Genomic DNA, 26,895 nt, shown 5'->3' with positions numbered 1-26,895 from the left:
TTTTCAATATGTTTAAGAAAAAGTAAAGCAAAGTTCTTAAGGTGATATACTAGGACATCTCTAATTACATGGGTGTCTTTGTTCCTATCAAATAATTTATTAAGGAAGATTATTTCAAGCATTTAAAAATTCTATATATATATGTATATATATATGTATCACAAGATTAAGTTAATAAAATAATCAGTAATCATAAAGTTTATATGAGTAATAACAAAAATAGAAAGAGGTATTTAGGAAACTGTTAAGTTCAATATTGGCTCTGAGATTTTAATATAACTCTCTTTGTACCTTGAAAAACAAATATTGATTGATGCACATAAGTATCATCAATATTTATGTTCCCCATGGATTTAAAAGTGATCTAAATATAGTTACATTCCCAATTTGCTTAAACGTTCATGAAACATATTTAAGAGCATAATAGAATACAACTGAAACTATTCAGATAATCAAATGAATAAATTAATTCTGTGACAGCCATAAATTTGATATGTGTAGTGGCTATTTCTGGTTTTTAACTTGACTATATCTGGAATGAATCACAATCCAGAATTGGGATGCAAACCTTTGATCCTGATCTTGAGGCATAGAGGCTATGAATCTTAGGACACTAAGGAAAGGAGATCACTGATCTCAAGGTCATCTGGGACAAAGCAAATTCCAGATCCAGGTGTGGTGGTACACACCTTTAATTTGAGACATACCTTCAAGTGGAGACCTACATAAGGACATTGGAACAAGGAAGACTCTCTCTCTCTCTCTCTCTCTCTCTCTCTCTCTCTCTCTCTCTCTCTCTCTCTCTCTCAATCTCTCTCTCTCTCTCTCTCTCTCTCTCTCTCAATCTCTCTCTCTCTCTCTCTCTCTCTCTCTCTCTCTCTCAATCTCTCTCTCTCTCTCTCTCTCTCTCTCTCTCTCTCTCTCTCTCTCTCTCTCTCTCTCTTCCTCTTTCTCGGCCTGCCTGCTTTGTGGGACTTTACTTGTTTGCCTTGTGGGGCTTTGCCTGCCTGCCTCGTGGGACTGAGTGTCAGCTAGATCCTTGGACTTCACAGCTGCACAGCTGTTGCCAGCCATTGTTAAGAATCTGGACTACAGACTGTAAGTCACCAATAAATACCTTGATATATAGAGACTATCCATAAGTTCTGTGACTCTAGAGAACTCTGACTAATACAATATGGAAAAATATTAATAGAATATTATGTGCTCTATTCAAAACATGGAAACAAAATCTGACAATACTGCATATAACACTGGTTAAAAATAAGTAAAATGAAAATAGGACATTGTGATAGTATGAGCATATTTGGCTACCTTAGACTCAGGTGTTTCCATGACTGGCCCATGAGGAGTGGAATTGTCAGGAGGTGTGGCTGTATTGAAAAAGGTGCGACTTTGTTGGAGGGAGTTTATCATTATGAGAGAGGGCTTTGATGTCTCCTCATGCTCCTGCTCAGCCCATCATGGAATACCATCCTCCTCCTGGTTGCCCTTGGTCCAAGACATAGAACTCTCAGCTCATTCTCTGGTAGCATGTCTGCCTAGATGCCACTTTGAATCCTGGCATGATAATGGACTCATAAACTTTTGAACTGTTAGCAAGGCCCAAATTATTACTTTCCTTTTAAAGAGTTGCTGTGGTCATATTGTCTCTTCACAGCTCTAAAGCCCTAAATGAGATATAATGCATAATAATATCAACAAAACATACTAGAAGTGTTAAAATGTGCCTGTTTAAATCTTCCCAAATTAATGTAGTCATTATTTCAAAGTGAAATCCCCTTAGAACTACAGTTTCATGAATGGTTATTTGTGACTGTTCTTTGCGTTATGTAGGAACAGAGACAATTGATTAGAGAAACAGCCTTCTCTAGAGGATTTAGGAAGCAGCTTAAATCACCAAAGATGAAACATTGGGGATGTAATGAAGCCAAAAACCAAAATACCTCCCTGACCACCATATATTTTTTGCTCACATTTTTCAATGTTATTAGAAAAAAGAAAATATTTAATTATATTCTATGTATTTCTACTTAACATTTTTTATAATTTAAGTACAGTATCTTAAAATTTTTGAGATTCTCTTAAGCAGAATTTGCTGAAGTTTTTAGTGCAGTCATAAATAGAAGGAAGCTTTACCCTGTGATCCATGTTAACATTAAGGGCACTAGAATTGTTTACACTGTTGTGTGTGTGTGTGTGTGTGTGTGTGTGTGTGTGTGTGTTAGAAATTAGAAAGCATCTCCGTTTGTACTGCATTGGTAAATTTGCTATTGTTTCTTCTTGTTATAATTAATTGCAAATGATACAAATGCAAATATAAAAACCTATGTTACACATTGATATCATAGATTTTATCAAATATAACACAGATTCAAGATTTTATGGTGTATTCAATTATGTAAGTACAGTGAAAATATATAATGTTTTTAAGTCTGTATTCAACGATTACAGTACAGTCAGTATATCCACAAATGTTAGGTTTAAAATAGGAACAATAAGTGTGGGACGAATCTTGAAAGGCAGGGGAAACTGAATATCTAGTTCTGAATAGACATGAAGAAGACTAGGAAAGGACAGAGTAGGAAGGTATATTGAGGAAAATGATAAGATGGGGTATAAAGGGAAGAGCTTTGAACTTAATGCTAGTGGCGAGATTGATGGAAATGTACCTGTGCAGCCAAAAATCCCAATAGAAAGTTCCAAATAATTTGACATATTGATAAGACCATTTGTTTTTCTCCATCAGTTATGTTGAGGTGGTATAGCTGAAGACAACATTTCCATGTTTGATTTATCATTCAGAAGTCAAGCTCATTCACGTCAAGAACTTTCTCTTTTACTGAATAGTGTTCATGGTATGCTGCACACTGGAAGAGGAGAAAGGTAACCACTAACCTAACTACAAACCCTTTGATCTGCAAGGACTACTTGCTTATATGATTTTCAGGTACAATAATGGAACAGACTGTGTGTGTGTGTGTGTGTGTGTGTGTGTGTGTGTGTGTGTGTGTGTGTGCATATGTGCGTGCATGTATGTGGCTATATCTGTGATGTATGTAAATTTGAGTATTTTAAACATCAATATGTTGAGGTGCATGAACTTGTATGTATTTTCATGTGCAGGCTAGGGATTAATTTTAGATATTTCTCTACCCCTATCTTAGGCTTTTTTTTTTTCTTTCGTTTTAACCTTGAGTGTTGGTTTCCCATTGAACACTTTTTAAATAGTGAGTTTATTATGCCTGGTCAGTGAGGTCCAGAGATCCTCCTGCCTGTGTCCCTTGAACACTGCACTGAGATTACAGATACATTACTTGGAGATTACATACATTACCAAAATCAAGTACACATACGTGTGTGGCAAGCTCTCTGCAAACCGAGTCATCTCTCCAGCGCATCAGAAAACATTTTTGAAATTGTTTTAAATATAAATGCTTGTGACAAGAGAAAATAAAATGAAATTCATAATGTGCCTAAGAATTAATTTTTATATTGTAAGTTAGGAAACAATCGCGGTTTATTTTTAGATACAGAGATACCTATAGTTTTAAATGTGTTTCTGAAAGGAGAAGGAAAGTGTGTTTCTGAGAGGAGAAGGATATCTTGAGAGGAGGAAGGGAAGGTCGGGGTGAACAGCAAATGCGGCTGTCACTGCTAAGTCACATCAGTGGAGAAAATGCCATGGGACATTATTCACCTAATCATGGATAAAATGAATGTCCTCATTCTGTCAGAAAATATGTCTCAAATGACCTCTTCTGTTATCAGCTACAGTAGGCTTCAGTGGCTCAGCCATTATTTATGTACAGATAAGAAGGGATTGTTTTTCTTTCTGTCTTTTGTGATGACGCACACTTAACAGCTTTTCTTATCATCTTCAGCACTGAACACTCTAAATAAAGTTCTAATCGTAATTGCAAAACCAGCTATTTTCATCATGAAATACCTTTCACCCATTAGTTTTATATCTGAGAATGCAAGGTATTTGGATATCATAAAATTATTGAGTTTGAAAAACAAATATAAATGCACACCCTCACAACAAAAATAATTATGAGACATCTCCAATTGACCGTGCTTTTGATGGAGGGTTTCGTTCTGGAGGAATTATCATTGAAAGCAACCAGTTTGCACTGACCAGTTATCACTCTTTCGTAGATGACTTATTACAGTAGAATGGATAAGACACCCCTTTTTATGAGATCGAAGGTGACCCTGTAGGGAGACTTAAGAGTCTCAACTGACCTGGACCCCCGAGATCTCTCAGGCAGGGAGCCACTAACCAGGCAGCATATACCAGCTAACATGAGGCCCCAACACATATACAGCAGTAGACTGCCAGGTCTGGACTCAGAAAAGATGCACCGAACTCTCAAGGAACTGGAGGATCCAGGGAGTGTGGAGGTCTGTTGGGATGGGAGTGAAGGGGTAGGGACATCTTGTGGAAACAGGTTGAACAACAAGGAGGTATGGGATGCAGAATACTCAAAGGGTAGGTTGAGAGGGGGACAAAAATCTGGACTGTAAAAAATAAGTAAATAAAATTTAAAAATTAATTAATCATAAATATTTAAACACTAAATGTATTTCATGCCACGTGACTTAACATGCCTATTTTACTTCTTAAAGCTGTTTAAGTTGGGCATAATTTTCTCTGCGATGATCTGTGTGTTGTTAACTTGGCTGGTTCTAGAATCAAGTAATAAACATGTTTCGGTATTTACCTGTGAGAGATTTTTCTAGATTAGGTTAGTTGCAGTAGTAAGAGCCATTACAAATATGGACTGGTATCTTCCAGCTGTCTTTTATAGCTCAGATAAAAGAGGATCCAGGGAAAACTCTGCTTATTGTCTGGTTGCATTCATGTTTTAGCAAACTCAATCACTCGTTTTAAGAGTCCATCTTTCCTTTTATGGATGTTGGTGAATACCTTGCTGACATCGGAATCCATAGCTCAAAGGTAGACTACTGCTTGGTGAAGAATTCTCTTGATCTTCACGACAAGATTGTGAATTCTCAAGCATCTAGCAGACAGTTACTGTTGGACTAGTCTTTCTAATAACTCTCATTTAATACATGCTCATTATATTGGCTCTGACACTGTTTCAAACCCTATTATAGCTTTTGTCTTTTATGAACTCACCTTCTGCTATGGAGTTGTATTGTTTAGGGTTAGTCTAAACCCAAGTCCTAGTCTATTCGCAGCTGCTCCACACAGATACTCTATGATAAAATGATTTATAAGATTCTGATTTTATTTCTCACAGTTCTGGAAGTTATTATGTCCTGAAGGATGATTGGTTTATAGCTAGACTAAAGTCTGCCTATCCCAAATGACATAGTGATTGTTGGCCCTCTGGAGAGAAGACAGCTTGAGTATTTCCATGGCAAACACTGAAGTTATAGGGGACAGAAGGACCATTCTCTCAGTTCTCTTTTGAAATATAAATACAGTGAGTATCAAATGAAAACAAAAAATAAAAAATAAACCAAACCAAAACAAAAAAGTTACCAATTCTATTCAAAAGGCCAGCCCATCTGGCTTTTCCCCTCCTGAAATTTCATTACCATCTTATTACTGTCAATGGCTGGAAAGAAGGACAACATTTGAAATTTAAATGAACAGAATGATTTAAAAATAGAAATAAATAAAAGTAATCCACATGAGTACTATCCTGCCTGTGAATATTTGCCTAGGATGTTCACCCCAACTCAGGAAAAACAATAGATTCTATGTTGGCATCCCATTTTTCCATCTTCCTTTCTGTGTCTTCAGTGTGCTGTATAATTTTACCACAGTTTTCTTCAGAAAAGCATAATCTTTTGATTATTTTTTCAAAATAATATGAAAAGAGATAATATATCTAAAATTTACATGTGCCTAAAAAGAAACATAAAACTTAAATATTCTTCATAGATTTAGTACTGAGGAAACATGTATTTAAAATGAAAGCAAAGCTTTATACAGAGAGAAATATTTCATAGTCAACAATTTTCATAATTACTTTTTATGTATTATCTTTCATACAATTGTGTGATACTAGATTAGTCTCGCAAAAGATTAAGGTTACTGTCTTGGAAACTCAAACGTGAAAAAAGCAGGTGCTATGTCTTAATGGAATGCTATAAGCCTATTGTTTGAATGAGATTTTACAGATATGCAAATCTAATTTATTGTGTCAAAATTTACATTCATTGTTTTATCACAATGGCTTACTATGCAGTCTTCAAGAGAACTATCTCTTTTAAAGTTGTTTTAAATTTTAAAGATTTTTTTAGATTTTAGAATTTTAAATAATATAGTATTTATTTTGAGGAGACAGCGTGATTCTACTGTAATTATTACCAATTCATAAATGTTACTCAGGTTCATAATAACCAACTTCAGTAATGATCCTTAGAGATAGGGAAGGTCCCAATACAGGGAAGTGTTTCAGTAGGTAAATGTAATAGAATCAAAGATATGTTTTTTATATTTAAGACTGTTTGCTGGGAGTAGAGTTATAGCTTTGTTAGCTGACTGTTTGCATGGCATGGGGGATCCCTTGCTTTCTTTGAACACTTCCTGAAACATCTAGCAGGAGATACACTCTTTGAATCTCAAGAATCAGCAGGCAGAGCGACAGCCTGTCGCAAGTCAGTCTGAAACACACAGCACTTTGTTACAGAAAGAAAGATAAAAGAAGAAAACAAAAAAACGAGACTTTGTTAAGGCCAATTTATACAAATGTTTACATACTTTTACACAATCCTAATTGACAGTGCAAAACTAAAATTTACACAATATGTTAATATTTAAATCTCATACATCCTAGTAGCAGGGCAATCTCTCGGACCTGTCAGCAGTTTAAATGATTACACAAAGTCTTCTATGTACTTTAAAGCTTATGCCTTTATTTTGGGTGGTCCATAGCTAACTCATCTAATTTAACATGATTACCTTGTGAATGACCTGCCACATTGCCACATGACTACTTCTATACCTCTATATCTATTTCTATACCTGCCTTTACACCTGCTTCTATACCTTTGTATCTCTATACCTACCACTATACCGCCTCTATACCTCTACACTTGTCTGCTCCAGTTAATGTCTTCATTACAGCCATTCACCAATGAGACAATCTGATTCGATTCTACGTTGCCTTTAGGCAGGGGTGAAGGGTTGGATATACACAAAATAGAAAACTCAGTGATGGGCCACAGAAAGGACAATAAAATCCCACTGGCAATTAACTGTCCATCAATGCAGAATTAACAATTGAAAATACAGAGACATTCATAAAAATTAAAAAAAAATTTTCTTCATTATCATTTTTAAGAAAATGTCTGGTTGCTATCAAGCACACTTACATAGGTAAGGTATGAAGAACTCTGACTAAATGCCTTTCTGTTTAAATATTGTTAAATGAGGTAGGAAATTTGCAATGAAGTAACTTCTAAGATAATATAGGAGTGAATGCAAAAATGTGGGAATACTTATGGTTAAAGAGTTATGCTTTTATGAGGAGAGAAAAATGACTAAATGGCGTGTGTGTGTGTGTGTGTGTGTGTGTGTGTGTGTGTGTGTGTGTGAGAGAGAGAGAGAGAGAGAGACAGAGACAGAGACAGAGACAGAGAGACAGAGACAGAGAGACAGACAGAGACAGAGACAGAGAGACAAAAAGAGAGACAGAGAGAAGCTCTTTATTTAGCATTTATTTGATGTTTATTACCTTGGTGATAGATTGAGAAGTCCATTGGAAATCAAGAGCTTCCATTAAATAAGGAAGCCAGGTTCTTTATGGAATATTTTGAAGCAAAAGTCACAGAACAGGACATATTACCACTGCTACAGTCCTCTCTGACTCAGAGTACTTAAGAAAAAGACACAGCCTTGTGTGGCAGCTGACCACGTAGTCAGGGAAGGGCAGCAGCCCAGGTTCCAAGGAGAATCCTTAAGTGGAAGCAGAGGAGCAAGACAAAGCCTGTGGAACACCCAGTCCTGATGGGTCACGGTTCAATTTTAGTCCAGGTTTGCTCAACAAATGTTGATAAACTAATACAAATAAAAGAGGGAAGGCAGAAATGAAACTGAACCTAAATGCTGTTGCTACTTTCACATGGCCATGCTTGCTTTAATGGCTCAGTGGTTAAGAGCACACTGACTGCTCTTCCAGAGGTCCTGAGGTCAAATCTCAGCAACCATACGGTGGCTCACAACTATCTGTAATGGGATCCTATACCCTCCTTCTTCTGGTATGTCTGAAGACAATGACAGTGTACTCATATACATAAAATAAATAAATCCTTTGCCAAAAAAGCAAAAAAAAAATGTTAGCAGTTCACTGGGAAGATGTCAAGGCTATTTGGGAGCACGGGCTGAGGACTATGCTTTTCAAAGTCTTCAGTTAACTGATGAACATAACAATGGAAACAAAGCAGAACAATTATCATCTAATGCTTAAGGAATCTCTATTTTTTATAGGAAATATTTTCAAGTAATGGATGGTAATGAATTATTTAATACCAATGTTAATTCTTCATCTTAAAACCTTGTATAGTTTTATAAGCACAGAAATCAATGTTGCTGATGTTGAGGCAACAAATGTTAACATTCAGGTAGTGATGGTTGTGAGATGGTTATATCAGGAATTATATACTAGGCATTGAAACTATAACTAATCTTTTTGCCCTTGCATATTTTAAAAAGAGATATGACAGCAGATGGTAGTAAGCAATGCTTTTTTATAACTGGCCACTTTCATCAAATGATAGAGCTAATAATTAAATTCACCCTATCTAAAAATACCAAAAAGAAATCAATATGTAGCAGTAACATAGGTAACTACTTTGGTTCACTGTTGTATCGTCTGATCTCTATGTGTGTTAAATAGTAGAAGCTCACTTTAAACTTAGTCAAGCTTTTCAAGGGCTCATTTTTGCTAAGTAAAGTAGTTACAGGATTTCACAGAGAGAAGATAAATCTTTAATCAATTTTGTCATGTCTTGATTATTTGCAAAACAAGATGACAGACAGAAAAGAAGAACTTAAAAACTGTCCAGCCTAAGGTGGGATTTATTGCTGTAATTTTACAGAAGAGTCCCTTTGATGTCATAAACGGAAAGAATAAAGCTTGAACAGTTTATTAAAAAACAGAACAGTGAGATGAGATTGAGTCGTTATAGGATCCCATTCTGTACTGGATAATTCATTCATTCCCCACTGTAGAAAACAGTAAATTGATTTTGATTTCAAATATAGCTGTCCCATTAATTTTCAAGGCATAACCTTATGAAGATCAAAATGGAGGAATCTGCTGACATCAGCTTCACATCTGAGCACTCCCTGCTTCCTGAAGGGAAAGTGTAATCTTACTAAGACACACATCTGCAAATGCAGCTATTGTCCAAGCGTATGTAAATTACGGCTGTGGCATACTTGGTGATTACCCCATTTTACAAAGAGAGTTAGAAACTAGTTTAAAGCACAGAAAATGAGAAACGTGTTTTCAATGGTATCATCAGTTTTATGACACTTTTTAATTGGAGTATTTTTTTTTTTAACTTTAGAATGCAGTGTGTCTTTTCACAATTTCTAAGCCATCATACCCAAGGGCAAATGCAGTAATACATTACTGAGAAAAAAAAATATCTTATACTCTAAGAGACTGGAGTGTTTGATGGATTTCACAGAAAATTTAATGATATATCTTATGGCCATTAAAATTAAGAATCATGTGCTCCTCTCACCGCCAATATACTCAGCCTATTTTTAGCCAGACTTTAGGAGAGAACAGTATTATAAGCAACTTGACTTGCATGCCTGGATATCTGATAAAATTCCATTTTATAACATATGTTAATGTATAGCTGTAATCTTAAACTATAATGTTTTTCATGACCAATCCTGACTGTTATATGTATGTTTTCTGTGCAGTAGCACTCATTTTGTGAAAGCAACAAAAGGTAAAGAGTGGATATGAATAAATAAATATCCATCCTAAATGGTAGGAATGGCTATTGATAGCCGTTCCTATCAACAAAGGCTGATTCATCAGTATTCCTTTTCATGTTCGCTTTTTTAAATGATTCACAGAAGCACTCAGAAAATTGGAGTCAGTGAAATTTCATATTCTGTAAGATTATGTTCAATAATTGTGTAATCTATTGTGAATTTCCACTTCATGTGGTATCTTTTATGATGTTAAAAATGTGCAGAAAGAGCTCTTTGTTAGGAATATAGAAACCAGGACAGAGAATGAGACTTGAGGCAGTCACATAGAGAAGGATGAGGCAGACAGCTGCAGACAAACCCACATCCATGAGTTATACTGAGACATAAGTCACTGGATGAAAAGTGGAGAATTCAAACTTTGCTTTGATTAAGCTATGCCAGCAGGAAGTCCTTGATTTTTTTTTTCTGTTGTCAACATACTATGTTCCCTCTTAGGCTATTTTTAATGCATTCAACCACTGCATGAGGAGGTTAGGATGATATAATTCACTCCAACTTAAGGTTGAACTGTTGTCATTCTTTGATTTCACAATAAAAATCATCTCTCAGTAATATTTTAGATCATTCGATGCATCCTCAATTGAATATTTGAAAATAATATTAGTTTCAAGAGATGTTAGTTCGTTTTATCAGAAGCTTAACTAGAATAGATACTATTAGAAACTCAGATAGTTTATTAACCTTGTAGAATCATGGGTTGGTTTACTAGTTGGTCCAAATGTTTGTTTCCTTTATATTTAGATTTCTGCACCTCACCCTGCCTTTGATGGAAGTTAGGAACCATTTAATATTTCAGTCAAGCGATTTAGTTTCATATAAAATCCAAAAAAGTTATTTAGAGTTTCAAGGACTCACTAAAAATTTGCAGTAAGCCTGAACTGAATGGATATAATTCTATGTAGGCCTTATCCAAGGTGATAAAAGTTGTGCACATAAAAATCCAAGGCAAGTAAGGTTGATGGTTGCATGGTTCTCTTCTAGGCAGGTTAAACAGACAGGCTGAGTACATAATAGGGCAGTAGCATTCTTAAGCCTTAATTGGCCGCAAGGGTATATAATTAACTCTGGCTGAGTTGTTCAACCACAGTTCCGGTCTCCTAGAATTTAGGAAATATGCTTTCATCATAACGCATTATCAAAATAAAATCAATGTAAAGTTATTTTTATTAGCAAAATGAGCTATTATGTTAATCCTTTCCACAAAAGAGAATAGTTTTCAGAATCATGCATACTATGGAATTTTGTTCATAGTAGGTCTCTTAAAATCATGTTACACATTTGAAGTCCTTGGCCAAGTACATTTGTTTGAATGTTAGGTTAATATTTCTAATACACACATAAATGTGTGTGTATGTTTGTGTGTGTATAAATAAACAAGAAGCCGTAGAAAACTAAATGTTTTTCTTTCTTTTTTAATAGTTTTATTTCTACTTCTAAAGTCCCGTGATGTTCCCACCACCACGTTATATTTAAGTATGAGTTCTTGTTCTCCTTCATAGTTCTCCTTGATACCCATTCCAATAGACCAACTTTTCTCACCAAATATTTGACATGAAGTAAGGTATAGAGAGAGCGGGATGGGTTAAGTCACAGTTTGAAGGTGCAGTCCCACTGTGGCAATCTGGTCTACCAGCAGGACCTTTCTCTTTCTTAGTCAGTTTGAGACCCACTCCTTGCAATGGTTTTTAATATTCCGGGATAAATCTTTCTACCTCGACTAATATAACTCAGAATCTCCCTAATAGCCATGATCAGAATTACATGTTCTAAGTGATTCTAGATTCCTTGAATTTGACAATCAATAGCAACCATTCCACCTACATTTACGTTTTTCCAGAACAGTGATTCATGTTGCTATTTTTATTGCTAATTTTCTTTGTTAGGGAAATCATTGAAGTACAAATAACATCAAACTAATCTTTTTTTTACAAGAATGCAATAATTAATAACTAACTTGTTCATTTAAAAGTATTTAGAAAAAAATCATAATTACAAGATTTTTGTTAAGATAACTTAGATTTCTCATGTATTCTGTACCCAATGCTTCTTAATTAGCCCTTTGAATAGTACAGTGGAAAACCCTTTCTTAATGATTATCATAAATGAAAGCCTGCAATTTTCCCAGAAATAATTAGCTGGTATTTCTTTTTCCTTTCTCAGTTCCAGGATCCCATTCAGAAAAACACATTATATTCATTTGACATTTCACCATTAGCACCTCTCAGATTTGGAAGTTTACTGAAATTTCCTCTGTTTATTTTTATACCTGCTACAATTGAAGAGAACTTAACACATATTCTATACACATTTAGATATCTCCAAATTTTTGTTATAATTAGACTGAGGTAAAATATTTCAGTGTGAGAGTCCAGGGGTGAAGTACGGGCCATTTCATTTATATCTTTTTATTCACTTTTTTCATTCACATTTTCTTCCTAGGCTTATTAAAACACATTTTTAACACCCTGACTCGATTTATTGACATTGCAGGGTAAAGATCTCATTTAATTTCATCATTTATGCTTAACTTATTTAAGTAGACATATTTAAATTCTCTTTTTGTACTGAAAATAAATGGAACAAAAATTAAATAATAAAATGGACCATTTGATTTCAGTGACTAAAAGATGGCTGAGCAATTAGCCCTGTCAGAGTTCAGTTTCCAGTACCCACATAAGGTAGTATGTGGCTGCTTGGAACTTCAATTCCAAAAGATTTGAGAACATCTTGTGATATGTGCAAGCACCCACAAATAAAATAGAACATAGCAGATTCTAAGATTTGATCATGACGTTATTAATTGCCCAAAACAAATATAAACAATTCATTTAAAAATATTTCAAGATTTAAGACACAGAATAAGAAAACAGTTTTATCCACGAATATACACATGCGGATGGCGAAATTAAAACCTCAGTACTATGTATAGTGGCAGAAATATGCACACTATACAATGAGTGCATGAGTTTAATGTAAAATTATGTTACTGTACAACACCTTTATGCTCTCAACTATCTTTGACCGATGACACTGCATTTCTTTGATGTATGTTTGGAATTCAATGGAATAGTTAGAGAGACTATTAAGACCTGCAGACTATGGCATCTGTGTTTTAGTAGTTTCTCTACTTACCCTCAAGAAAATCTGAAATAAGAGAAATAATCAAGTTGTGAATCTGACCTTAGAATTAAGAATTAGTGTTGAGATTATTTGAGAAAAAATGATGCAAAATATTAAAACCAGTTACAAACAGTAAAAATAGTTACTGAATGTGAAATAAATTGCTGAAAGAAAGTACGTCCTTGGTTTAGCAGAAGCAAAGAGAGGATGCCCCCTTTCCTAGCGAAGTCTCATTTGCAAAGACACTAAACATAGCTATGGGCCATGACGAACTGAGCAGCTCAACCAGCAAGTCCCAGATGCTAAGAAAGCAAGAGGCTCCCAGGACCAACAGTGATGAGATTGGCTGAAATGCCCAACAAAGAGGAGGGAGAAACTGTAAAGAACTTATCCAGATGTTAGCCAAGGCCCACCTTTGGGGGATGGACCAGCCATTCATGTCCAATTTTTTTTACCCAGAATGGCCCCTTGCTAAAGGAAATACAGGAGGAGAAAGTGTAGAGAGGAGAATGAAGGAAAGGTCATCCAGGAGAGACTGCCTCACCTGGGGCTCCATACTATATACAGACACCAAACCCAGACACTGTTGCAGATGGCAAGAAGTACTTGTTGACAGGAGCATATTATAGCTGTTATCTGAGAGGCTTTACCAGATACTGACAAATACAGAGGTGGATGCTCACTGCAGACCATTGGACTGAGCACAGGGACCACAATGGAGGAGCTGGATAAAGGATTGAAGGAACTGAAGAGGTTTACAGCCACATAGGAAGAACAACAATATCAACCAATCAGATACCCCAGTGCTCCCAGGGACTAAGCCACCAATCAAAGAGTGCACATGGAATGACCCATGGTTCCAGCAGCATATTTAGCAGAGAATGGCATTGTCTGGCATCAGTAGGAGGAGAGGCCCTTGGTCTTGTGAAGGCTGGCCAGGTCAGTGAGGTGGGAGTGGGTGGGTGGGAGGGGGAGCAAAATAATAGAAACAGGGGGAGGGGAATGAGATCAGGGGTTTCCAGAGGGGAAAATAGCAAAAGGGATAACTATTAAAATGTAAATACATAAATAGCCAAAAAAACAAAAACTTAAGAAATGAAAGAATAAAAACAGTTGCAAGCAAGCAAACAAACAATCAAACAAAAAACCCAACCAACCAACCAAACAAACAAACAAAAACATTGCTTCATACTGCAGTAGGGAATGTTGCCACTTCTTCTGCTACTTCAATATACAATTATAGCTTTAATATTAAAGAAAATCTGGGAAGAAAGCTTTACTCTCAGAAGCAGCTATTTAGATATTGTTCCAGCAGTAATGACTTTACAGATCATTTTCCAAGTAGTGCATTTTCTATTGTCACATAATGAAATCCAAAGAACATGTTAGTAGGAATAACCTAAGTTCTTTCAAAGCGTTCATTTCCCATCCAAAGCCAGAACATACCTCTGAAGCCTTCGTTTAATGGATAGGACTTCATAGGATGCTGCTGCTTTTCTGAAGTTCTGATGACTTTGATGCTTGGAAACAAGATGCATATCATTATTTGAAGACTCGTGATTTTGGAGAGCAGGGCTCATTCACCAAGGTCTATAATCGCTAATTCAGATGGACAATTATAACTAAAAATGGCTAATGATAGCACATATTTAATGTAATAATTGGGGTCCATCATGTATAGTGGGCACTTTACTGAGAAATGATATTTATAGACGGGTTTACCGTAGATAAAGTTTATAGCCATGCATCTAACTCTTTAGGTAGCTAACCTGTAGCCATAGACAGGTTTGAATCTACATGTCATTTGGATGTCAGACAGCTTTTACTGCATAACAACCATTAAAATTTGGGACTGTACAAAATTGATCATGTTGTTTTCATGTCTTTTGAAATTACTTATCAAAACTCACTGAGATTTATGTAAACGTGGAAAGTATCAACTGCTCAGAAGCATAACCTAAGTGCACTCACATCACCCTAAATGAGAAGTAAACTCTAGTTAAAATGGCAATGAGTCTTCTACATGGAGACTTGCTGATACTACAGAGCTATGCATAATATCCAAGTATGAGGGAGTATTTCATTCAGTGCTGTGAGTGGAAAAATATGACTCAGTTTGATGATGCAGATGGAGCAGCCAAGAAGAAAGTAGAACCACTTGGATGTGTTCAACATTTCCATAGCAACTGGGGCACTTGCAAATACTGTTGCTCCTTGGTCTTGTTGTTCCTGATGTGTTTTTTTTTTTTTTTATCATTTTTATGGGATGTTCTTTGTATTTACATTTCAAATGTTACCCCTTTTCCCTCCTCTCTCATACCTTGCCCTCTTGCCTTCCTTCCATGAAGATGCTACCATTCCCAAACACCCACTCCCACCTCAGTGTATGAGTATTCCCCTACACTGGGAAAAGAGCCTTTACTGAACCATAAGTCTCTCCTCCCACTAATGCCAGACAATGCCATCTTCTGCTACATATGCAACTAGAGCGATGGGCATGTTCATGTGTGCTCATTGGTTGGTGTTTTAGTCCCTGGGAGCTCTGGGAAGGGCTGGTTAGTTGACATTGTTGTTCTTCTTATTAGGTTGCAAACCTCTTCAGCTCCTTCAGTCCTTTCTCTAGCTCCATTATTGGAGTCCCTGTACTCAGTCCCATGGTTACCTGCAAGCATTGTAATCTCTATCAGTAAGGCTCTGGCATAGCCCCTAAAGAGTCATCCATATCTGGCTCCTGTCAGTAAGCACTTCCTGGCATCAGCAATAGTGTGTGGGTTTGGTGACTGCATAGGTGATGGATTCCCCAGGTGAGGCAGTCTCAGGATGTTCCTTTTCTTTCATCCCTGCCTCTCTATTTGTATTTCCTTACATGCCTATTTTGTTCTCCCCTTTAAGTTCTTCTGGCCTTTCTTTTTGAGCTTCATAAAGTTTGTGAAATGTTTCTTGGGTATTCTGAGCTTTTTGTGCTAGTATTCACTTATCAGTGAGTGCATACCATGTGTGTTTTATTGTGACTGGGTTACCTCACTCAGGATGATATTTTTTAGCTCCATCCATTTGCCTAAGAATTTCATGAAGTCATTGGTTTAATAGGTAAGTAGTGCTTCATTTGTGCAAATATACCACCCAGGATAGCAGACACTATTCTCAATAGTAAAAGAACTTCTAGGGGAATCACCATCTTTGAACTCCAGCTGTGTTATAGTACAGTTGTTATAAAAACATTATGGTATTTGGACAGAGACAGGCAGGTAGACCAACAAAACAGAATTGACTCAGAAATGGACCCATACACCTATGGTCACAAGTGACAAAGGACCTAAAATCATCCAGTGGAAAAAAGAACATTTTTAACAAATAGTGCTGAAAATCAGTCTGGCATTTTCTTAGAAAATTGGAGAGTACTACCTGAGGTCCCAGCTATTCTACTCTTGAGCATATGTCCAAACTATGCTCCCACATCCAACAAAGACACGTGCTCCACTATGTTCATAGAAGCCTTATTTATAATAGCCAGAAACTGGAAAAAAAACCTCATATTTTCTTCAATAGAGGAATGAACACACATCAAGATTCTTAAACTGATAATGTAAGCACAAGATAAACTGTATAGAGCTTGCTGCAGAGATAATAAACGAGGCAAACAAATTTGTTTCAAATAGTAACTTATGGTATGGGAAATCATGATACTATTTGCCTATTTTACAGGGCGCTTGCCATTAGGAATTTGTGTTAAAATAAAATCAGGATTTTAATAGAGTTTTTCTGTTAAATTCTCTTCTGTTGCTGTGTTATCATTGTGGAACCTGCAATGTGTTAACAAACAAAAAAAAAATTGCTCCAATAATTGTCTAATACATTTTGATTATGAGGATTAAATTAAAATTTTACACACAGTAATCAGATATGTGATGATTCAGAGAGTGTATATTTTCAATTAAAAACAAAGAGAAAGAAAAAACTTAAAATTGCCAGAGAAAAACAAAAAATCTCTTATGTGTCCTAATGGAACTCCTGAAATTCGCAAACATTCCCTCTGCGTGTTCACATGAAACCTGCCAATATAATCTCATGCCTACTAAAATTGATTGAAAAAGTTCTTCAAAATTTCACGATATTTTTGAATGAAGAGATTAAAACTATTGCCCAGAGCAAATGATGAAAAATTAACTTTTTTTTCTTACTTAGAATTAGACAAACTATTTTAACCAATATTATCACTGGCAACATTTTAAGCCTTTTCAATATTCTTTTTTAATTTCAGCCTCTATCCATGATGCCCATCGCTACATCCACATGTAATTATCCTTTTCTCATAAAGTATGTAATTAAACATCAGTGGCTGTAATGCATCAGCCTCTCCCTTAAGAGTGAGATCTTTTATACAAACTAAAAAAATATATTACAGAGAATTAATCCAACCCTAGCTGTCCTATTTGATAAACCAAACTTGCAATAATCACATCCCTCCTCAGGAAAGATGGCAAATTGTACTTCAAATGTACATAATGTAGGAAAAATAGAGTAGATGTATAAAGATTTTTGCTTTATATTTTGTTTATAAGTCACAAGTATTATATTGTTAATTATCATTGAAAACTCAAAATGAAGCACCACATTTGGCAATATCATCCACTAATTACCCATTGTTAACATTCTTTCATATGAAATAAAATGTATTTATGCTTCAGCTTGCTTCTCTTATATTCATAATGTGCTTTATCAATAATACATATTGATTTTATGATATTTGAAATACAGATGAGATGGCTATGTTTTTTGTCATTATGAAAGTCCTTATATTTTATTATTTATACAGTTCTAACTTTTTGCCTTGTCAAAAAAGCTTTAACCGAGATTGTTTTTTTTCTTTCAAGGTCCATTGTTTGATATATTTTATATGTCCAGGCACCGTCCAATTTTCCTTTACCAAACACAGCACACAAATGATATATATAGTACTTAAAAACTAATTTTAAATGCAATTTTAAAAGTCCATTAACCTAATATTAAAACCAGAACTCAAGGTAGACTTTTTGCCAGTTACTGACAAGAGACTGCATATCACTTATTATGTTCAGTCTTGATTTTCTTATTGATAGTGTTTAGAGACATCTAGAGAATAGTTAAACACAGCCATAACTGTGTATATCTGGACATAGCCAGGGACCAGTGACACAGGAGAGAGCAGCTGGCTGCAAAGTCCTGCCCTGAACTTGAGTATCAACACTCAATAGGTGGCAGAATCAGATAGCATAAAGGTGGACCATGCAAAAAGTCAGGAAGTCCCTGTGAGCTCTATTCTTCCTGGGAGAGGGCATTTATTGTTGCCAACATCACTGTGGACGTCACTGCAACGTTCTGTCTTTTCAAAGTAAACTCACACAGGTTATTGTGAGAGTCTAGGCTTTAGTTCTTGGACAGAGGCTACTTTTGGATGAGTAGCTCTTTGGTTCTTCATCACACCTGATGATATTTACTCCTGAACTATCTAGTCTTCAATTTTATATGCTAAGTAGTAAAACTAATTATTTATATATATATATATATATATATATATATATATATATATACACATAAACACACATTGTATTTTTCTGTTTCGTGACAAGATACTATCTAAAGCATATTTAGCAATAGTGGTGGTTTTAGAGAAACAGAATTTGATCCTTTATCAGGCTTTTATTTTCTTTTTGAGTTCATTCTGTAACTGGAATAGACTTAAAAGTTTTTAGAGACAATCCTAAAAATATAGAAGGAAGCAATAATCTGTACATAGCTGGAACTATTTACAGAATTAGTTAAAGTAATTCATTTGACATTTATGACACAGGACTTCTGAAGAACATGGAATTCAGTTGATGTAGATATGATATTTTTGAAAACATTAAGCTATACTCAAAAGACAAACATGAGGAGAAAGAAATTAGGGAAAAGTTACCCTTCACAATAGTCACAAAAACTATGAAATACATTGGTGTGACACTAACTAAGCAAGTGAAGGACCTGTATGACAAGAACTTCAAACCTCTAAAGAAAGAAATTGAGGAGGATCTCAGAAAATGGAAAGATCTCCCATGCTCATGGATTGGAAAGATCAACATCTGAAAAATGGCCATCCTACCAAAAGCAATTTACAGATTCAATGCAATCCCCATCAAAATTCCAACCCAGTTCTTCATGGAATTGGAAAGATCAATGTGCAATTTCATATGGAACAACAAAAGACCTAGAATAGCGAAATCCATCCTCAACAACAAAAAAACATCTGCGGGAATCACTATCCCTGACCTCAAGCTATATTACGAGGCAATTGTGCTGAAAACTGCATGGTACTGGTACAGAAATAGGCATGTGGATCAATGGAATAGAATAGAAGATCCAGAAATGAGCCCTCATGTATATGGTCACCTGATTTTTGACAAAGGAGCAGTAAACATTCAATGGAAAAAGGACAGCCTATTCAACAAATGGTGCTGGTCCAACTGGCACTCAGCATGCAAAAGAATGAAAATAGACCTTTTCTTACCTCCTTGTACAAAGCTCAAGTGTAAGTGGATCAAAGATCTCCACATTAAACCAGATACACTGAAACTATTAGATGAGAAAGTAGGGAAAACCTTAGAACACATAGGCACAGGAGAAAATTTCCTGAACAAAACACCAATGGCTCAAGCTCTAAGGTCAAAGATTAACAAATGGGACTTAATGAGATGGCAAAGTTTCTGTAAGGCTAAGGACATCTTCAAGAAAACAAAACAGCAACCAACAGAATTGGAAAAGATCTTTACCATCACCACATCAGATAGAGGCCTAATATCCAAGGTGTACAAGGAACTCAAAAAGCTAGACACCAGAGAATCAAATAACCCTAATAAAAAATGGGGTACAGAGCTAAACAAAACGTTTTCAGTTGAGGAACACCGAATGGCCGAGAAACATCTGAGGAAGTGCTTGACATCTCTAACTATCAGGGAAATGCAAATCAAAACAACCCTGAGATTCCACCTCACAGCAGTCAGATTGGCCAAGATCCAAAACTCAGATGACAACAGATGCTGGCGAGGCTGCGGAGAAAGAGGAACACCTCTCCACTGTTGGTGGGGTTGCAAGCTAATACAACCACTCTGGAAATCTGTCTGGCGATACCTCAGAAAATTGGATATAGTATTACCTGAAGACCCAGCGATTCCACTTCTGGGCATATACCCCAGAGACACTTTAATACACAACAAAGATATATGCACCACCATGTTCATAGCGGCTCTATTTATAATAGCCAGAAGCGGAAGGAATCCAGATGTCCTTCAGAAGATGAATGGATACAAAAATTGTAGTACATATACACAATGGAATACTACTCAGCCACCAGAAACAATGACTTAACCAAATTCTTAAGAAAATGGCTGCATCTAGAGAATATCATCCTGAGTGAGATAACCCAGTCACAAAAGAACAGACATAATATGCAGTCACCCCAGAGGCTTGCAGTCCCCCAGAAACAACTCACAGACTGTATGAAGTCCAAGAAATAAAGAAAACAAAACAAAAAAATAGTTACAAAACAAGAAAACTTTAACTATTTCCATGTTACATTTTGTTTTACATGTACTTTATGCTCATTGTAACTATTAAGTTTTCAAGGGATACTATCAAACCTTGAAAAAAATCAAGTACTGACTAAAAAATATATTCATATAGATTTATGTAAAAACTATGTTAAAATCGGAATAAAGTACTGACAAAAATGAATAATTTTAAGCAAAAATGTTTAAAATCTGAACATTTATCTTTGTTTTGTAAAATAAAGTTGTTTAAAAGTTAAAAAAAAAAAAAGAAATACAATGACGTTGCTGGGTTGATCATGACATGTCTTATGAAAGTAATCCAGCAAAAGAATGACATCAGTGATCACAGTGATCACATTTCCAGTTTCTCTTAGACTGAATTTACATATAGACCTCTAATATTTTACTGCTGATGAATCTTTTCTCCTAGCAATAGAGATAGAACTATGAAAATCTAGTCACAAGATACTCTCTTGATGTTAGCTACACCACAATGTAATTCTAACCGTCTACTTAGAAATAATGAAGTGAACATGGGGACTAACAGAGAGTGGATTTGACTATCTGGAATGGAGATATAAAGATAATGTTGGAATGATAAAAAAGCAAATCCCATTTCTACAAACAGGTTTTGTATGTTTCTGTGTAGCTTCATGCATGTAATGCCATAGATTGCTACAGGTCACAAGAAAAATTCTTGATTTTGTTTCTTTTATCAAGTAGATTTCAAGGACGAAAAATTCAGGTTTTTACCTTGGGTGCAAGCACACCTATTAATTGAGTGATCTCAGATCTCCTAAACTCCAAATTCCTAGGAATAGTTGGTGAGTTAGCTATACGCTTTTACATGGTTTCCTTTCCTTCTGCCTGGGGAACAAATCCTGCATTGTCTCTGGAAACAATGATGACCTTTACCTAGTTTTAGGAAAAAAGGATCTAGAGGAAAGCAAAATTATGTGTACCATAAAGTAGTATACAAATACTTTAGATCATGAATTTTTGATTTATTACAAACATGTATATAAAATTGAACTTATGGGTATGAAACTGTTTAGAAAGAACAAAAGGTATATCAAATTAAATGTCTTCATGTTCTTTTTTATGAGCTCATTAAGTATAGTTTCAAGAATTATTGATGCAGCTCACTGAGTTATATGAATTGTGATGGCAATGTTCAAATGGATTGATTACAAGAATTATGGATCAGAAAGAAGCCTACTGGGATGAGCTGGACATGCATAATAATTTTTGCTTTGTTCCTAAAGATGGATTTAAAGAACTGCTTTTAATTTGCCATGAGAAATCTGATACTTGACAATGGTAGGTCCTAGAAGACAATCTATCCCAATAGATATATATATAACAGAGAAAATATAGCATCTTCAACATATAGTGCTGGTCAAATTGGACAGCTACATGTAAAAGAATTAAAATAGATCCATATTTATCACCCTGCTAAACATTATCTACTAATGGATCAAGGACCTTAACATAAAACCAGATAATGTGACCTTATTGAAGAGAAAATATGGAATAGACTCACTGGTATGGGAAAAGATTTTCTCAAGAGAACATCATTGGCAACACCACTAGGATAAACAGTTAATAAATGTAACCACATGACCAAAAAGCTTCTGAACTGAAAAGGACACCATTGTTCTTAAAAAATTGGCAGTTTACAGAGTGGGAAAGAATTTCTCGCAACTACATATTCAGTGGATAGCTAATATTCAAATTATATAAAAAATGAAAGGAAAAAGACACTGACAAATTTTAATCTATTATTAAATTTATTATTATTTGAATTAATAGCAGAGTACAGATCTAAACTTAATTCTCAGTAGAAGAAAGCCAACTGATTAAGAAATACTTAAAGAATTTCAATATTCTTAGGTATTAGGAAAATGAAAATCAGAACGACTTTGAGATTTCGTCTTACATCTAACAGAATAGTAAAAATTAACAAAACAAGTGACAGCCCAGGTAGGGGAGAATGTGAAGTAGAAGAAACACCCCTCTATTTTTGAGGGGAGTGCAAACTTGTACTGCTACTATGAGAATCGGTGGGCTAGTTCTTAAAGAAGAAGGTAACAGATCTACCTCAAGATATAGCTATACCCAACTTGGGCACATCCTTAAAGGTTACCTCACCTGGCCATATTGATACTTGATCTACCATATTGTTGCTCTAGTCATAACAAAGGCAACACCTTTCACAAATGTGCCTGTCTGTAAAATGTTTAAAATATAACAGTAATTATGTTTATGTTACTATTGGTATAAATTGTATTTAATTGACTTGGGGTTTAATTGAATGATGATATATAACATAAAATAAAAAAATTAAAGCAAAAAAGCTATAAATTTTTAAAGCTTTATTAGTTATTATGATGTCATACCATAAGTAAGCTAGAAACTTACAGCTTTCTTATAAAAAATCTTGATTTGTTTAAGGAGTTAAGATGACAAATAGGAATTATACAAAGGACTATAGAAACAAGGCTGCCTCAATACCACTGAGAAGCCACAGTAAGCAGTTCTGCTGATGGGAGTTTAAAAGATAAACATTTTCACTGACTATTTTTACTTTTATTTTATTTTATTCTTTAGATAACGAACCCCAGATTTGTTTTTTTAACTTTATTTTAAAAAACAAAGATAAAAGAAAAAAATTTTAAACATTTTTGCATAAATGTATACAAATACACTTTTGTCAGTGCTTGGCTTTTCTTATTTCTTTTTCTTTCTTTTATTTTTTTTTTTAAGGTTTGATACTCTGCATAACCCCGGATTTGTAATAAAAGTATTCTCATGTTTTGCTCTGGCAGTCCAATATTTCTATCAAGTAGTAAATCTTACAGGAATACTTTTTAAAAGGTACACATTGTATTCTCCAGCAAAAAACAATTCCATTCTTCAAAAGAAAACAAACAGGAAGGTATAGGAATGCTTTGCTTTCCACAACAAACACAAGTAGCCATATAGAGTTAGATAAATCACGTTGTACACAACAGTGCACAGAGTGCTGTCCTAAAACTCCAGAGACACCACCAGGTCAGCAAGGTCAGTACCTGATATCAGGATAGATCATTTTACTCACAGAATGTTCCATACCATTTTGTTTAGCAGACTTAACTCTTACAAACATTTTTTAAAGGCAAAGTAGGAGAGAACTATCTTTGGCTTTGTTTAAAATAATTAGTAAGTAGCTGAAGATAGTTACTAGTCAATGCCATGTCTAAAGGCATGGCTTCCTCAAGCAAGTAGAGCAGGTTGGTGGCAAAGAGCTGGTTTTATGTCTCATATTCTTAATGATGAGATGGCCACACCAACGAACCACTGAGGTTACAAATGGCCGCTAAAAGTGGACCAGAACTTTTTCTCTGTTTGGAACTTCTGTTCCTCAACAAAAAGTTCAATAAAGCTTTTCATAACCTGGAAATGATGCTTCAAGAAGTGGCTTACACTATTCAGACATTTCTTTCTTTTTGGTTGCGTCACTGTCCCCATCCCCAGCCTCGTGACCACTTTCTAGCACAGTTTTGGGCTTTGTTGTTGTTGTTGTTGTTGTTGGATATTCTCCGCATTTACATCTCAGATGTTATCCCTTTTCCACAACCGCATCTCCGCATCTCCCCTCTCCTTGCCTCCATGAAGGTGCTCCCTCTTCCTACCACCCTCTCCCCACTCAGCACCTTGGCATTCTCCTGCACTGGGAAAGCGAGTCTTTGATGGACCAAAGGCCTCTCCTCCAATTGATGCCAGAGTATCATATCCTCTGCTGAATATGTACCTGGAGCCATGGGTCTCTCCATGTGTGCTTATTGGTTGGTGTTTTAGTCCCTGGGAGCTGTGGTGGGTTTGCTTAGTTGATCATTTTGTTCTTTCCATGGGCTTGCCGGCCCTTTAAGCTCCTTCAGTCCTTTCTCTAGTACCTTCATTGGGGTTCTTGTGTTCAGTCTGATGGTTAGCTGTAAGCATCCTTCTCCTCGTTCTCCTCCTCCTCTTTCTTCTACTGGGGAACTGTTGAAGGTTTCACTTTCACTCTCACCCTCCTGCTTCCTTTCTATGATATTTACTGCTTCAGCAACCAGTGCTTTTGGATCACTATAGTCAATGTAACTCTGTTTCCATGTGACAGAGGTACAGACTGTGGGTTTCTCATGCTTATTCATCATCTTCTTCTAACTTGCCTTTGGATCTAAACCCCACTTGCGAGGTTAAGTGTCTCTTCCCACAATCACGCTCTATCTTGGCTACTTTACCATGGTCGCAGGTAGAAGTCATTGCTGTATTCATCTCTGCAATAGCCATGCAGATAGCTTCCCCCTTAGTGGTAACGACCACATTCTCTTGTTGACTCACTGCTGTCCTCAGATCGAAGAATGACCTTTGCCCTTAGCAGATTGCACTCACTGCACTATCCTTCATAAGCAGACATGTATGAGATGTCAAGAGCTTTTCGGAAGGCTAAACAGCTCATTGCAAGTAACTCTCATCCTTATGGTTATCATACAGCCACTGAGTACATCATGCACTGTCACCATGTGGTCCTTTTCATTCATGACTCCAAACCGCACTCTCCAAAGTTCCTGCATCTGACCACTACCTCCCCGTAACAAGCCAAGGTATACACATAGTGTCCGAATGTAGGTGTCAGCTTCACAGCTCACCTAAAAGATTCCGAATCTTCTTTCAAGATCATGGTCTATCATTTTGCTCTCATGGATAGTTCTTACTTGAAGCTACCTCTTTACTGCAGCAGTAAGTGGAGGTTGCTGAAACAGAGCACCTGTCAGAGTTTCTAGGACTTGCACTCTGTTGTGATTTCACCAAACAAGTGGCTTGTTCAGTGCACACAATTAAACAGCCAGTCACTTTGGGATTCAATGTGCCACTGTGGCCAGTCTTAGGATCCAGGCTACCACCTCTCAGGAAGAGGCATTAGAGGGCTTGTCAAGATTAATGAAACCTGTCCAGATATAGTCCCCAATTTGCCTCATCAGGGGATTTGAACCACAAGGAATAGGTGTATAGTGTGTTGTTCATACATTTAGCTTATCAGAATTCTTTAGTTGCTAGGACCGCTGAAAAGTGTCTAGTTGAGTCATTTTGGATTCTGGTTTGATAAGAAATCTTCAGAGTGCTGTATTCCAGCTATATCTTCTTGCAATGGCTTCCGGTCTTTTTTCTTCTTATGCTTCCTTGAGAACGAAATTAGCTTGTGAGGCTGAACACTAGGTTGGCTTGGCTGGTAAATGAATCTAGCACGTGTTGGCTTCTCTTTGGGTTCTCCATGTGGTTTCTACTTCCTCTATCTTGAAATGCACTGTGAACTTCCCACAAAAGCCCCTCACTGAACATTTTAAAAGACTGTTAAAGGGGCTGGAGAGATGGCTAGGGTTAAGATCGCTAACTGCTCTTCCAGAGGTCCAGAGTTCAAAGCCCAGAAACCACATGGTGGTTTACAACCATCTGTAATGTGATCTGATGCCCTCTTCTGGTGTCTGAAGACAGTTACAGTGTGCTCATATATAATAAATAAATAAATCTTTAAAATGTATGGAACTATACTTAAAAAAAAAACACAATTAAATTGTTCAGAATGAAGCACTGGTGCTTTCTGTGGATAGAGTATGCATGCTCCTGACACCAAAGCAATTTCTAGCCCAGTCCATGAAACAAACACGTGGTTTACAGCCCCTTCCATGTGAATAAGAATATATTGGCTTATAAGATTTCATCCTGGTAATAGCTTTATTTGGTGTAATGCAACCTGAAATCAGGCTGGGCATAAATAATTCAGAAGTAGTTCTCAGGGCTTAGCCTATTTATTAATGGCAGAACATGTACAAGACTAGTCTATTAATGAGCTCTTAAAGAAAGCCTGAACTAGACTTAAACCAGGACTCAAGGTTTATTTGCTTTCCCAAACAATTTCACAGAATTCCAAAGAAAACATCCAAAGAACACAGCTTCCATCACACAGGGTGCTTAAATCCACCATGTGCATGCTCTTCCAAAGGGATGGAAGCACAGTTAAAAAAGAAAGAATTTCAGCCTGCCCCTGCATTAAGACCTATTCAGATGCTTGGGAAATATCCATGTAAAGAATGTGGAAGTGCTGCTTTTATTCCCCTGTCAATAATATCCTACACAATATCAAAATATATTAAACCTTGATATTATATGAGATATCAAAAACTACTT

The 26,895-nt window shown here is 36.0% G+C and overlaps 1 pseudogene across 1 annotated transcript; it reads right to left on the bottom strand.

The window, feature by feature from the left end:
- Nucleotides 1-21,528: 21,528 nt before the first annotated feature.
- LOC308414101 (H/ACA ribonucleoprotein complex subunit DKC1-like) lies at nt 21,529-25,400 on the bottom strand (annotated as a pseudogene). Its single transcript has 2 exons — nt 24,702-25,400; nt 21,529-21,600 (listed from the first exon to the last, which is right to left on the bottom strand). The product of its transcript is annotated as an H/ACA ribonucleoprotein complex subunit DKC1-like (transcript).
- Between the last annotated feature and the right edge of the window lie 1,495 nt (nt 25,401-26,895).

Source organism: Micromys minutus (genome assembly GCF_963924665.1).
Source record: "Micromys minutus genome assembly, chromosome: 1".
In the NCBI taxonomy this organism is placed as follows: Eukaryota; Metazoa; Chordata; class Mammalia; order Rodentia; family Muridae; genus Micromys; species Micromys minutus.
Note: the sequence above shows the minus strand (reverse complement) of the source record. Positions and strands in the feature narration are given on the sequence as shown.